Here is a 12303-nt window from a genome sequence, read left to right as displayed (position 1 = left end):
ATTTTTCTGAGTGGTCTGTTTCTCTTTCTGCCTCATCTTCTTTGATCTGGCTCCCTGTGGCCTGGATTCTCCTCCTCCTTAGTAAGGGATCTTTCCATCTTGTTCCCTGAGGGGCTTCTTAAATGCTTCCTGGAGAGACTTCTGTTTGGGTCTGGGCTCCAGAGCTCGTGCATCAGCAACAGGAGAGCCAGTGAGTTGGACTCTTGGTTTTGACCCTATAGGAAGGCCAGGCACGTTCCTACACAAAGGACAGAAATGTCAGAGAATTGTGGCAAGGCCAGTCTAATAAAAAAAAAGACAGTCAGGCGTGGTGGTGCACGCCTGTAATCCCAGCATTTGGGAGGCAGAGGCAGGTGGATAGCTGTGAGTTTGAGGCCAGCCTGGTCTACAAAGTGAGTCCAGGACAGCCAAGGCTGCACAGAGAAACCCTGTCTCAAAAAAACAAAACAAAAAACGAACAAACAAACAAACAAAAAATCCAAAGAAAAAGACTTAGAGCCAGGTACGGCGCTGCAAGCCTTTAATTGCAGCACTCAGGAGGCCGAGGCATATGGATCGCTGTGAGTTCGAGGCCAGCCTGGTATACAAAGTGAGTCCAGGACAGCCAAGGCTATACAGAGAAACCTTGTCAAAAGAAAGAAAGAAAAAGACTTAGGTACACCCTCCCCTGTGATCTCATCTCTTTCCTGCTATGTCTCCCACCCACCCCCACCCCTCCTATCCCACCCCCCTCCCATCCCATGCCCCTACTCCTTCACACCCCGTGCTGCTGGAGTCAAGCTCAGGGCTTTGCACATGGTAGACAGGTACATTTCTAGTGTCCTAGAACTGTGTTCACACTTTCAGCCTTTGTTCACATCGAGGCTACTTTCCATCCATTATGAAATCATGATTCTATAGGTTTCATAATAATCCTTGTGATGATTATACACTATTGGGTTTTTTTGGTTTTTTTAAGACAGGGTTTCTCTGTGTAGCCTTGGCTGTCCTGGACTCCCTTTGTAGACCAGGCTGGCCTTGAACTCACATTGATCTGCCTGCCTCTGCCTCCAGAGTGCTGGGATTAAAGACGTGTGCCAACAGGATTGCAATGCGAGAAAAAAAAAATATATATATATAATTTTTTTGATAATTGTCTTAGTTCTGCATATTGATCCACAGTCAGCAGAATGGGACTGTGTGCCATGCTAGGAGTAGCTTGAGCATAGGAGACCTCAAAGTCCCCACAGTGACACTCTTCCTCCAACAAGGCCACACCTCCTAATAGTGCCACTCCCTACGAACGAGTCTATGGGGCCATACCTATTCAAGCAACCACAATAATTTATGTTTTTAGTTAGGTATATACATTCTAATTTTTTTTGACAGGATGTCATATAGCAGAGTATGGTCTCAAACTCGAATAGCAGATGATGGCCTTGAACTCCTGATCCTCTTGTCATCACTTTCTGAGGGCAGAGGTCACACCCAGGGTACACTCCCACACCCAGTTTAGGTAGATCTGGGATGGAGCCAGGGAGTCCTTCCTGCATGCTGGCCAATGGTCCACCAACAGAGCTACATCCCGCCTGATCTGTTTGCTTTTTTGCTTGAAGGGTATTTCATAACAAGGTTTATTTGTGTTGCCCTGGCTATCCTAGAACTTGCTTTATAGACCAGGATGACCTCAAACTCAAAGATCCTCCTGCGTCCTACGGCCTCCAGACTTCTGGGATTAAAGGCATGCGCCACCATGACACCACATCTTTTTGTTTGTTCGTTTTTGAGACAGGTTCTCACTAAGTAGCCCAGACTCAGGCTGGTCTCAAATTCCTGAGAATTTCCTGTAATACTGGGATTACAGGTCTGCGCCATGGTGCCAGGATGTTGATTCTAATCTTATTTTTATTAGAGTTGGTAAATATGAATTTGATCATGTTTAATTATTTTCTTGGCATAACACTCCAAGAACGGCATTGAAAAGGGTAGGAACAAACATGTTTATGGCGCTTGAATCTCATCTCCCATGCAGCTTCCTGAAAAATACCATATCAATTTTTAGATAGCAGATTTCAGTACTGACATAGTCCCACTTGTTCCTAATGCTGATGCATACTCAACAAACACACTGATTGGAAGTATTTGGGGCTTATTTGTGTAATGAAGCCCCTTCCTAGAGCCTTAGATTTTTCAGAATTGGAGAACATCTGCCTGTTTTACAAATCAAATGAGACCCAGAGAAATCATGTACATTTCCATGCAGGCAAAGTTTGAAAACATCAGTGTATATAGTAAATGTGTATCTGCAGCCCGCAAGTCCTCTGCACTCTCCTGTGCCCGACTGGTGCAGCTTGTGCTGTTTATTTCTTGTTCAGTGCACAGCAGAGAAATCACAACCTACATTATCCTCTAGCCTAGTAGCACCCTGAGTTGCTTTCATGATGGATGTTCAGGCAGCAACTAAGAAGTGGGAAAGAGGGCTGGAGAGATGGCTCAGCGGTTAAGAGAACTGACTGCTCTTCCAGAGGTCCTGGGTTCAATTCCCAGCAACCACACGGTGGCTCACAGCCATCTATAATGAGATCTGATGCCCTCTTCTGGGGTGCAGATGAACATGCAAATAGAGCGTTCATATACATAAAATAAATAAATACATTTTAGCTGGGCAGTGATGGCACACACCTTTAATCCCAGCACTTGGGAGGCAGAGGCAGGCGGAGGTCTGTGAGTTCTAGGCCAGCCTGGTCTACAAAGCAAGTCCAGGACAGCCAAGGCTACACAGAGAAACCCTGTCTAGGAAAAAAACAAAACAAAACAAAAAAGGTTGGGCACATGCCTTTAATTCCAGCACAGAGGCAGGGGGATTGCTGTGACTTCGAGGCTAACCTGGTCTACAAAGCGAGTCCAGGATAATCAAGGCTACACAGAGAAACCCTGTCTCGAAAAACAACAACAAACAAACAAACGAACAAAAAAGTAGGAAAGTGGGAAAGAGGGCTGGAGAGATGGCTTGGCGGTTAGGGGCACTGACTGTTCTTCCAAAAGTCCTGAGTTCAATTCCCAGGAACCACATGGTGGCTTGAAACATCTCTAATGGGATCTGATGCCCTCTTCTGGCCTGCAGGTGTATATATGGGCAGAGCAATGTGTACATAAAAATAAATAAATAAATCTAAAAAAGAAGAAGAAGAAGAAGAAGAAGAAGAAGAAGAAGAAGAAGAAGAAGAAGAAGAAGAAGAAGAAGAAGAAGAAGAAAGAATGACCCCTCAGCTGCTCCATGGTGCTTCTTCTCAAAGGAGAAGACTCCTCCACTCTTTCCTACAGACTGTGGCCTCAGAGTCCTCCCTGGCTCCCATCACTCTGCCCTTCCTTACCCACAGGCCTCTGCTGGGGTTCTAAGTCTTGGCTTCCATATGCTGACAACCCTCACTGTTCTTCTAGACCAGCTCCTGCAAGATTTGTGTCCGTCCTCTGAGTGCCCACCGCCTATCTCAGCCTAACAAAACACCTTGACGGTTTCCACATAAACTAATAATGACTTAGAATTACCCACGGTTCTGCAGGTTATTCGTGTAGTTTCTTCTCCAGTTTGAGCAGGAAAGTACTCAGCTTTTAACTATTTGGCAGTTAATAGTGCCTGACATCCGAACCACCCATTTTTTTTTCTCTGCTTTTTTATTTTCTTCCTCCGACAATTTCCTTTCTGTAGTCCATATATATAAACATGTTTTTGTTTTGATCCCAAGTATGGGATATGAACCAGACTTGTGTGGGGGCGTGTGGTGTTTGGCCGCTGGAAACAGACTTGTGAGAGAACTCAAGTTTGTCCATTAGAAGAGGAAATGCCTCTTGTAGGTATGGTCTTTGCCCACTGATAAACGTCTTAGTACAGACTCTGAGAGGAGACATATATGTGAGCCCTAAAACAAGAGGCTTGGATACTTGGTCCTATTGGCTGTTCATTGCTCTGCTTCAAGACTCTCCTAGAGAGGACTGCTCCAGAGAACACTTCAAGGTTCTGGCTTCTGGTTGCAGTCACCTTTGCTGAATTGTCGGTTTGTTGTTTAAAGGGTCTGCTGGAATCCTGCCGACTACGCCAGTGGAATCGCTCCAAGGAAATGAGTCTAAAAGATCTACTTCTCCTGTTCCGCTTAACCCCTTTTCTCTCCTGTCTAGGGTAGCTGAGTTGGGAGGGAGGAATGAGCATAAAAGACCCCCCAAATAAGTAGGTTTGAAAGGTTCAGAGCCTACAGGTGGCACCCAATGTGGGGTGTTGGGAGTTTTGTTCATTCGTTTGTTTTACTTTTTTTTTTTTTTTTAAATATAAAACTGTTTTTGTTTCTCTTAGCTTATTTCTTAACGGGCTATCACACAAATAACTGAGACTCTTATAATACAAGGCTTCACAACACAATCTGAGCAGTTTAAGTCTGTTCTTAACCCTCTATGCTATTTTGTCTTACTCCCAGCAAACGTCCCAGTGATACTTGCACTTTGTAGCTTTCCTCGGCTCCTTCTTCCTGATCTTCCTTGGACCTCTAGCTGAATCTGAAACCTCTCTTCCTCGCCTGTCTCCTCCTCCCCAGCTGGCAGGAAGTCCAGCCCTATCCTCTCCCCTGCTCATCAATTGGCTGTAAGCTGCTTTATTGACATAACATGGGGATGATTTAGGAGCAGAGTTTATACAACATTTACACAGGAAAAACAGAATTTAAACTACACAATAACCTTATGCCACCTCCTCCTCCTCCTCCTCCTCCTCCTCCTCCTCCTCTTCTTCTTCTTCTTCTTTGAGACAAGGTTTCTCTGTGTAGCGTTGGCTGCAATCTCTGTAGTTGGAAGGCTGAGGCAGGAGAGTTACTGTGAGTTTGAGATTAGTTTAGACTGTATATATAGCGAGTTTTAGGCCTAGGACTTGGAAGATCAACCATACAAGGTCATCCTCAACTCCAGAACAAGTCTGAAGCTGGCCTAGGCTATGAGAGACCGTGTCTCAAAAAATAAAAACCAGCTGTGCGTGGTGATGCACACCTTTAATCCCAGCACTTTGGGAGGGAGTGGCTGATGGATCACTGTGAGTTCGAGACCAGCCTAGTCTACAAAGTGAATCCAGGACAGCAAGGCTACACAGAGGAAACCCTGTCTTAAAAAAAAAAACAAAAAAACAAAAAACAAACAAAAAAAAAGAGCACGTATCAAAAGAAGAAGAGTCCATGTGTGGTGGCACACACCTTTAATCCCAGCACTCAGGAGGCAGAGGCCTACATAGCAAGTCCAAGACAGCCAGGATAACACAGAGAAACCCCGTCACCAAAAACCAAAACTAAAACAAAAATTATTTATTTAAAATTTTATTTTTCAGGGCTGGAGAGATGGCTCAGGGATTAAAAGCACTGTTTGCTCTTCCAAAGGTCCTGAGTTCAATTCCCAGTACCCACATGGCAGCTTACAACTGTCTATAAATCCAGTTCCAGAAGATCTGGGACTGACATACATGCAGGCAAAACACCAATGCAAATAAAATAAATAAGTAATTAAAAAAATCATTTAGCAAAAAAAATAAATTTGCTTTCATGTATGCATATCCATCATATGCATGGCTCATGTCCTTAGTGGTCAGGAGTCAGATCTCTTGGAACTGGAATTTCAGATGGTTGTGAGCCACTATATAGGTGCTGGGGAATTGAACCTAGGTTCTTTGCAAAAGCTCTTAACCTCTGAGCATCTCCCTAGCCCTGCATATTTCCTTTCAGATGTTCACAGATAGAAAATCATCTACTTGTCAGCCATAGGCCAAACCCATAACTGTTTTAGCAATAGTGCTTTTTTAATTCAGGAAGGCTATTAGAAATCAGCAATGGCTTTGAGGGGCTCAGCATCTTCTACCTTAACCCTCTAAGAGGTTTGCGTGAAGGAAGCTTCCAGTCTCAAGCTTAGTTTGATCTCTACTCTGAAGCCTGTCTCTTTGTGGCCCTTTTTGGTGTCAGAAAGCCTGGAAATCTGAAGACACTGACTTCCGCAGTCCAGCACCTCTCAGACCCTAAATGCTTCTTCTAAATCCAGTTTGCAAGCTAAACCACTCCTCTTCACTTTACACTTAAGGTGCTAAAAAGACAACTTACACCTTTAACACACTGCCTGGAAATTAGCTGTAGTCACTAGTTCATTAGGAACGTTTCCATCCCTCAAGGCGCCCGCATGACAGCTCCACACCACTGCTTGCGCTGTGATTGGTCTCTCTGTGTTAGCCTTGGCTGTCCTGGACTAGCTTTGTAGACCAGATTAGCCTCGAACTCACAGCAATCCACCTGCCTCTGCCTCCCAAGTTCTGGGATTAAAGGTCTGCACCACCACACCCAGAGTATCTTTGCTATTTTAAGAGTAGGTATTTTCCCCAAAGCATTTAAAATGACTGTCCTGGACTTGGGCATGGTGGTGCACGCCTGTAGTCCTAGCACTCGGGGATGAAGGGGCAGGCAGATCTCTGTGAGTTCGAGGCCAGCCTGGTCTACACAGAGAAACCCTGTCTCGCAAAACAAAACAAGGTTGGCGTGCAGCTTAGATGTTTTAACCTAGAGATTTAACCAAAAATGAAAGATTTACCCTGAGTGTGGGTGACACTGTCTTGTGGTGTGAAATCCCAGACTGAATAACAAGGGAAGAGTGAAGAGCCCAGGGGGAACACCAGCGTTTATCTCTCTCTGCTTCCGGGGTGCAGTGACCAGCTGCCTCATGCTCCCGCTGCCATGCCTCCCCACCACGGTGGACGGTGTCCCTTCTTCCCTTAGGTTGCTTTTGTCAGATATTTCGTCACACCATGAGAAAGTACTGAACACACCAAGCCACCTGCTAACAGGTGCTAAAGTCAATGCCTCCGACCGACCTCAGCAAACAATGTCTGACTTTGTGTTCTTTTGCCACATTGTCTTGCTGTGTGGCCCTTGCTTTGCTGTCTAATCGGGGACTCATCCACGAGTCTGGCCTCAATTTTGTGCCGACTTGTCTCCATCTTCTGAGTACAGAGATCGAATGCCCGAGCCAGCATCCGCAGCATCAGATGTGGAGTCAGATTCTGAATAGTATGAACGGAGACGGTAGAAGATGGATGGATTCGGATCTGTGGCTGTGGGAAGCCTCAGGGATGTGATAGGAGTTAACACTCAGTGTCAGGGAGAGTTAGTAAATCACAGAGGGAGGAGAAGGGCAGGTGGCTGAGCGAGTAGGAAGGCGACCTTCTCCTTAAAGCCTCCCGGGCCAAACGCAAATGGGGCCAACCGATAATCTGGGCCTCCCTGGGTGAGGTTAACTTCCAGAGACTTCTGGACTCTGCTCTGAAGCGGTTTCATTCTGAACATGTGAAGGCATAGTCGGTATGCTGGGGACAGTGTGTGTGTGTGTGTGTGTGTGTGTGTGTGTGTGTGTGTGTGTGTTGGGTGGAGGGTGGTGGTGGTGGTGTTCTAGCTTCCTAGGGATCTCTGAGTGTTTGGGTAGCAGAGGATGCTGGGGTGGGTTCTAGCTTCCTTGGATCTCTGAGTGTTCGACAGCAGGGGATGCAGGGCTGGGGGCTGGTGGTTTTGCTCAGCCTCGGCTGGGAATAAAAATAGTAAGTAGGTGGTTATTTTGTTTTTGTTTTTTCTTTTTACAGTTTGGGCTTGGTGTTCCTGTTTCTTTGTGAAAGGTGGAGTATCTCAATGTGAGAAAAAAATTCCTCTAGACAAAACAGTGGTTTTAAGCCATCTCAGAAGCTCCTATGATGCTTGAACAGGCCCCCTGAACAGGCCCTTTCTCCCAGAGTTGGTGTCCTGTGGAGCTGGACTAAAGACTGGCCACCCCAGCCTTGAGTCCTCCAGTCATGGGATCAGGAAGAGCCCTGTGCTCTGAGGTGCTGAGTCAGGCATGAACAAGCTGCAACACAGTGAGACTGACCCACCCAGACTAGAGAAGTGGAGAAGCAAAGACAGCCAGGCAAGAAGGAGAGGAGGCAACTCCTGCTTCGAGAAAGCCCTTCCCCGACTCTGCCTCAGTGCAACTGGGATGTCAAGGCTTCCATTTCAAAGCTGTGCAGAGCTGCCTGGCAGCATCCGGGAGTGAGTTTAGAGCAGGCAGTTTCACCGTGCCCTCAGCACCCGCACAAGGAAGTATGCTGCTGTTTAAGCTCATATGCCCTTAACTGGCACAGTGAATTTCATCTCCATTCTGCCTTTGTCTCCACTGTCCTTTGCACTCTTTCTACAGCTGGAACCCCGTCAAATGATTAAACCTGACAAACAGAGGGCTCAGGCCTCTGCCCGTTCCCTGCCTGCTCTGTGTTAATACTGTGTCACTGCTTAAGCTGCTGTTTAACTGCTTAAACAGACTTGGCTCATTTGGGTGGTGTCCAGGAGTAGGTGTTTTTCCCAAAGCATGTTGGGGGTGATTGATGTGATCTGAGTTAACATGAGCTGAAGTCAGTCCTGAGCAAGTTAAGAAGCTGAGCTGGAGATGTGGCTCCATTGCTGGTGCGCTAGTGTTTGCAGCTAGCCCAGCCAAAACAGCAGACCTCAGGGACCCTGTCTCAGGAAATCAGTTACAGATTGAGAAGACGCCATATGTCATCAAACCCTTGCTAGCCTTGCACATGTGCATGCACACACACACACACACACACACATACACCCTGGGCTACATGTGAGCCTGTCTCTTTTAAGATTTTTTTGAAGCTGGGTGTGGTGGCGCATACCCTCTAATCCCAGCACTCAGGAGGCAGAAGAGGTGGATCTTTGTGAGTTTGAGGTCAGCCTAGTCTGGAAAAAAAGTTTTTTATATTTTATGTATATGAGTACTCTATCTGCATGTACATCTGCATGCCAGAAGAGGGCATCAGATCACATGATAGGTGGTTGTGAGCCACCATGTGGAAGCTATTGAACTCAGGACCTCTGGAAGAGCAGCCAGTGCTCTTAACTTCTGAGCCATCTCTCTAACCTGTGAGCCAGTCTCAGAACAAAACAAAACAAAAAACAAAATACAAAGCAAAACAACCACCACCAACAAAAATATTGCATCAAGGGGATCCTGAGGACCCAGGCACAATCCCCACCGGTCACATAGTAACTCACATCTGTAACTCCAGGTCCAGCAGAGCCGATGCCCTCCTCTGGCCTCCCTGGGCACTGCATTACATGGTGCACAGACATGCATAAAGAAAATACCCATATACATAAAATAATTAAAAATGCGATGTCGGTGGTGGTGCATGCCTTTAATCCCAGTACTTGGGAGGCAGAGGCAGGCGTATCTCATGGAGAGAATGGGACAGCGCCATCTTGCCTGTGCTGTTGCTCTTTCTGCTCACCCTAGGTCCATCCAGATGGCCCTAGTTTCCTCCTAGTCCACCCTCATTCCACATTCAGGTAAGACTGAAAACCTGCTGACTCAGCCTCTGGTGTTAAATGCATTCAACATTGTCCCCCACATGCAACAGAAACTCCTTCTTTTTCCACGTCGCCATTTCTGCCCTGGAGGCTCCCTTCCTGTTGCATGGTGGGAGGAGCAGCTCCCTGTGTGAACAAGCATCCTCTCAGAGCTTTCCTGCTGGTCCAGGACCCTCATGCTTATCACTCTGGTCACTCACTGCTGGACCCTTTCCCATCCTGTTGTGTCATCCATCATCCATAAGCAGCAGAGAACAGAGTGGCATGCATTATGGGGTCCACTGCCTGTCATGAGACAGAAGTGAGCCGGCATTGTCACTTCCATATTATTCTGTCTGTAGGTCTTGCGTGGGTTGTAGTTAGGAAAGATGATCCTGGAAGCTGCACAGAGGATGCGGACTTCAAGGACTGTTTTCCTTCAGCTCATTTTTTCCCCCCTTCCTCTTGCCCAAGCCAATGCTGGCGGGCAGGTGTCTGCCTCCTACACCGCTGTCTCACATCCTCTGCAGCTTCATTCTGTCATTCTCAGCTCACTCCTACCCAACCTGGAGTCACATGTCACATGACCTCAGAGACTTCACTGCGTGCCTCCCCCAGCTCACTTATAATCCTGACAATCAAGACTTGCATGCAGAATGTAAATCAAGCTGGTTCTAGCATTGTATTTTCTTTTTCTTGTGGAGTCTCACTCGGTAGCCCAACCTGCCCTGGAACTCATTATACAGCTTGGATTGGCCTTGAACCCGTGGTGGCTCTCCTCCCTAAGTCTCTTGAGGCTGAGATGGCAGATGTGAGCCAGTGTGCCTGGCTTCTGCCATAGATATTAAAAGCAGTTTTACGACTTTCAGAAAAGCATCAAGTGGCAGCACACATATCTAGTGGTACACAACAGCACACACATGTGTAGCTGTACACACCTGACACACATCACAAAATTATTACAGTTGTATATACTTATGGGGTACCATGGGGTAATTTGTTATATGCATATAGAGTGGGTGATGAACAAATCAGCTTGGTTAATATTTATATCTCCTCAAAACATTTTTAAAAACTTCAGTTAATGGAATAAAGGTACGTATTTATAAATGACTGTGCCTATTTCAACACATGCATGCAATATGTGATGACAGGGTGCTTTGCAGGCTGTGTACTGGTTAGTTTACGTTAGACTCATCTGGGAAGAGGAACCTCAACTGAGTAATGTTTCCTACAGATTGACCTGCAGGCAAGTCTGTATGAAATATTTTCTTGACTAGTGACTGATGTGGGAGGGCTAAGCCTACTGTGAGTATGTGTGCCATGGGGGTCAACTGGAGCAGATGGGTTTATAACAGGCATGTCACAAAGCCAAGGGAGTTTAAAAGAGTATAATACCTGTGCTATCAAATGCCATTGAAGGCTCTAGTAATATGAGGACCCAAAAATGGATGATGGAATTTAGGATAAATTCAGTCATTAAAGTGTTAAGGGGTCGCCGGGTGTGGTGGGCACGCCTTTAATCCCAGCTCTTGGGAGCCAGAGGTAAGCGGATCACTGTGAGTTTGAGGCCAGCCTGGTCTACAAAGAGAGTCCAGGACAGCCAGGGCTCTGCGTAACAGAGAAACCCTGTCTCGAAAAACAAAAAACAAAAGGGGTAAAGAGTCACAGCCACGGTGGACAGGCTGCTGAAGAGGGAACCATGCATGTGAGACTTTTTTTTTTTTTGAGACAGGGTTTCTCTGTGTAGCCTTGACTGTCCTGGACCCGCTTTGTAGACCAGGCTGGCCTCGAACTCACAGCGATCCACCTGCCTCTGCCTCCCGAGTGCTGGGAGTATAGACGTGCGCCACCACGCCCAGCTGCGTGTGAGACTTTTTAAAGCCATTTATGAAGGAGAACACGGAGGGAGCAGTAGCTGGAGCAGGCGCTTCCTTCCGGGACAGGAAAGGCTTGCGCACTATGGACGATGTGAGAACAAGAATAGGAAAGAGGCCGTGACAACCTTGAAACATGAGTTGAAAATGAGTGAAGTAAATATGCTTGAAGGGTTTTGTGAAGATGTGGTGATGAATCCCAAGGGACAAAAAGGAGTTAACGCAAGTGTGAATTAGTGAGTGTCTGAAGAAGTTTGCCAAAGCTCATACTTGAAATAAGATGCCAGGCAACACTCGCTTGGTTGTTTATTGATGTATTTTGACAGTGGCTCATCCTGCAGCACAGGCTGGCCTGGACGTCACTTGGTAGCTCAGCATGGCCTCAGACTCAGGGTGCTCCTCTGCTTCCACAGTTCTACAGCCACAGGTTACACACTCTGCCACTTTCCAAGAGGGTCAGTGTTTTACCCTTTCAGTGACTTCCCCATAGCAGGAGCTCAATAAATGCTCAAAGTCTCTTGACTCTAGTCTGAGCATCCTCACATGGTGAGAGCAGTCACCGCCCAGGAACAAGTGAGTCTCCTCCAACATGCAAAATAGTCACCGGATTCGTGCTGTGTGAAAAGGGATGTATTCCCTCCTCCCCCACCTAAAAGCTCATTTACTTAAAGTTATCAGCACAGCACTGCCTTCACCATAGGAGTTTAAAAATAGACAGTGAGAAGAGGAGGAAGAGGGTGTTCTAGAGGCAGGCTGCCAGTCTGATGGAAGCAGGTGGCACGATATGCCTTTCCAGAAGGTGTCAGAAAGCTACAAAAAGCATCCTCAAAGTGCACAGGCCTGGGGTCGCTTCCCTTCACGCATGCATATTCATAAGCACCAATAGTCTAATAGACTGTACTGTTGTCTTAAATAATGTTGAGAGAAAAAAAAAATTGACTGTTTGAGCCATTAAAGAAGACTTTGTTGTCCCTAAAGAGTTTGGGAAGGATTCTATAAAAAAAATAGTAATATGAGCTGGGCATGATGGCAAATGCCTTTAATCCCAGCACTCA

This window comes from Acomys russatus, chromosome 1 (assembly GCF_903995435.1).
Source record: "Acomys russatus chromosome 1, mAcoRus1.1, whole genome shotgun sequence".
In the NCBI taxonomy this organism is placed as follows: Eukaryota; Metazoa; Chordata; class Mammalia; order Rodentia; family Muridae; genus Acomys; species Acomys russatus.
The sequence above is the reverse complement of the archived record's forward strand: the minus strand, read 5'-3'. Positions refer to the sequence as shown.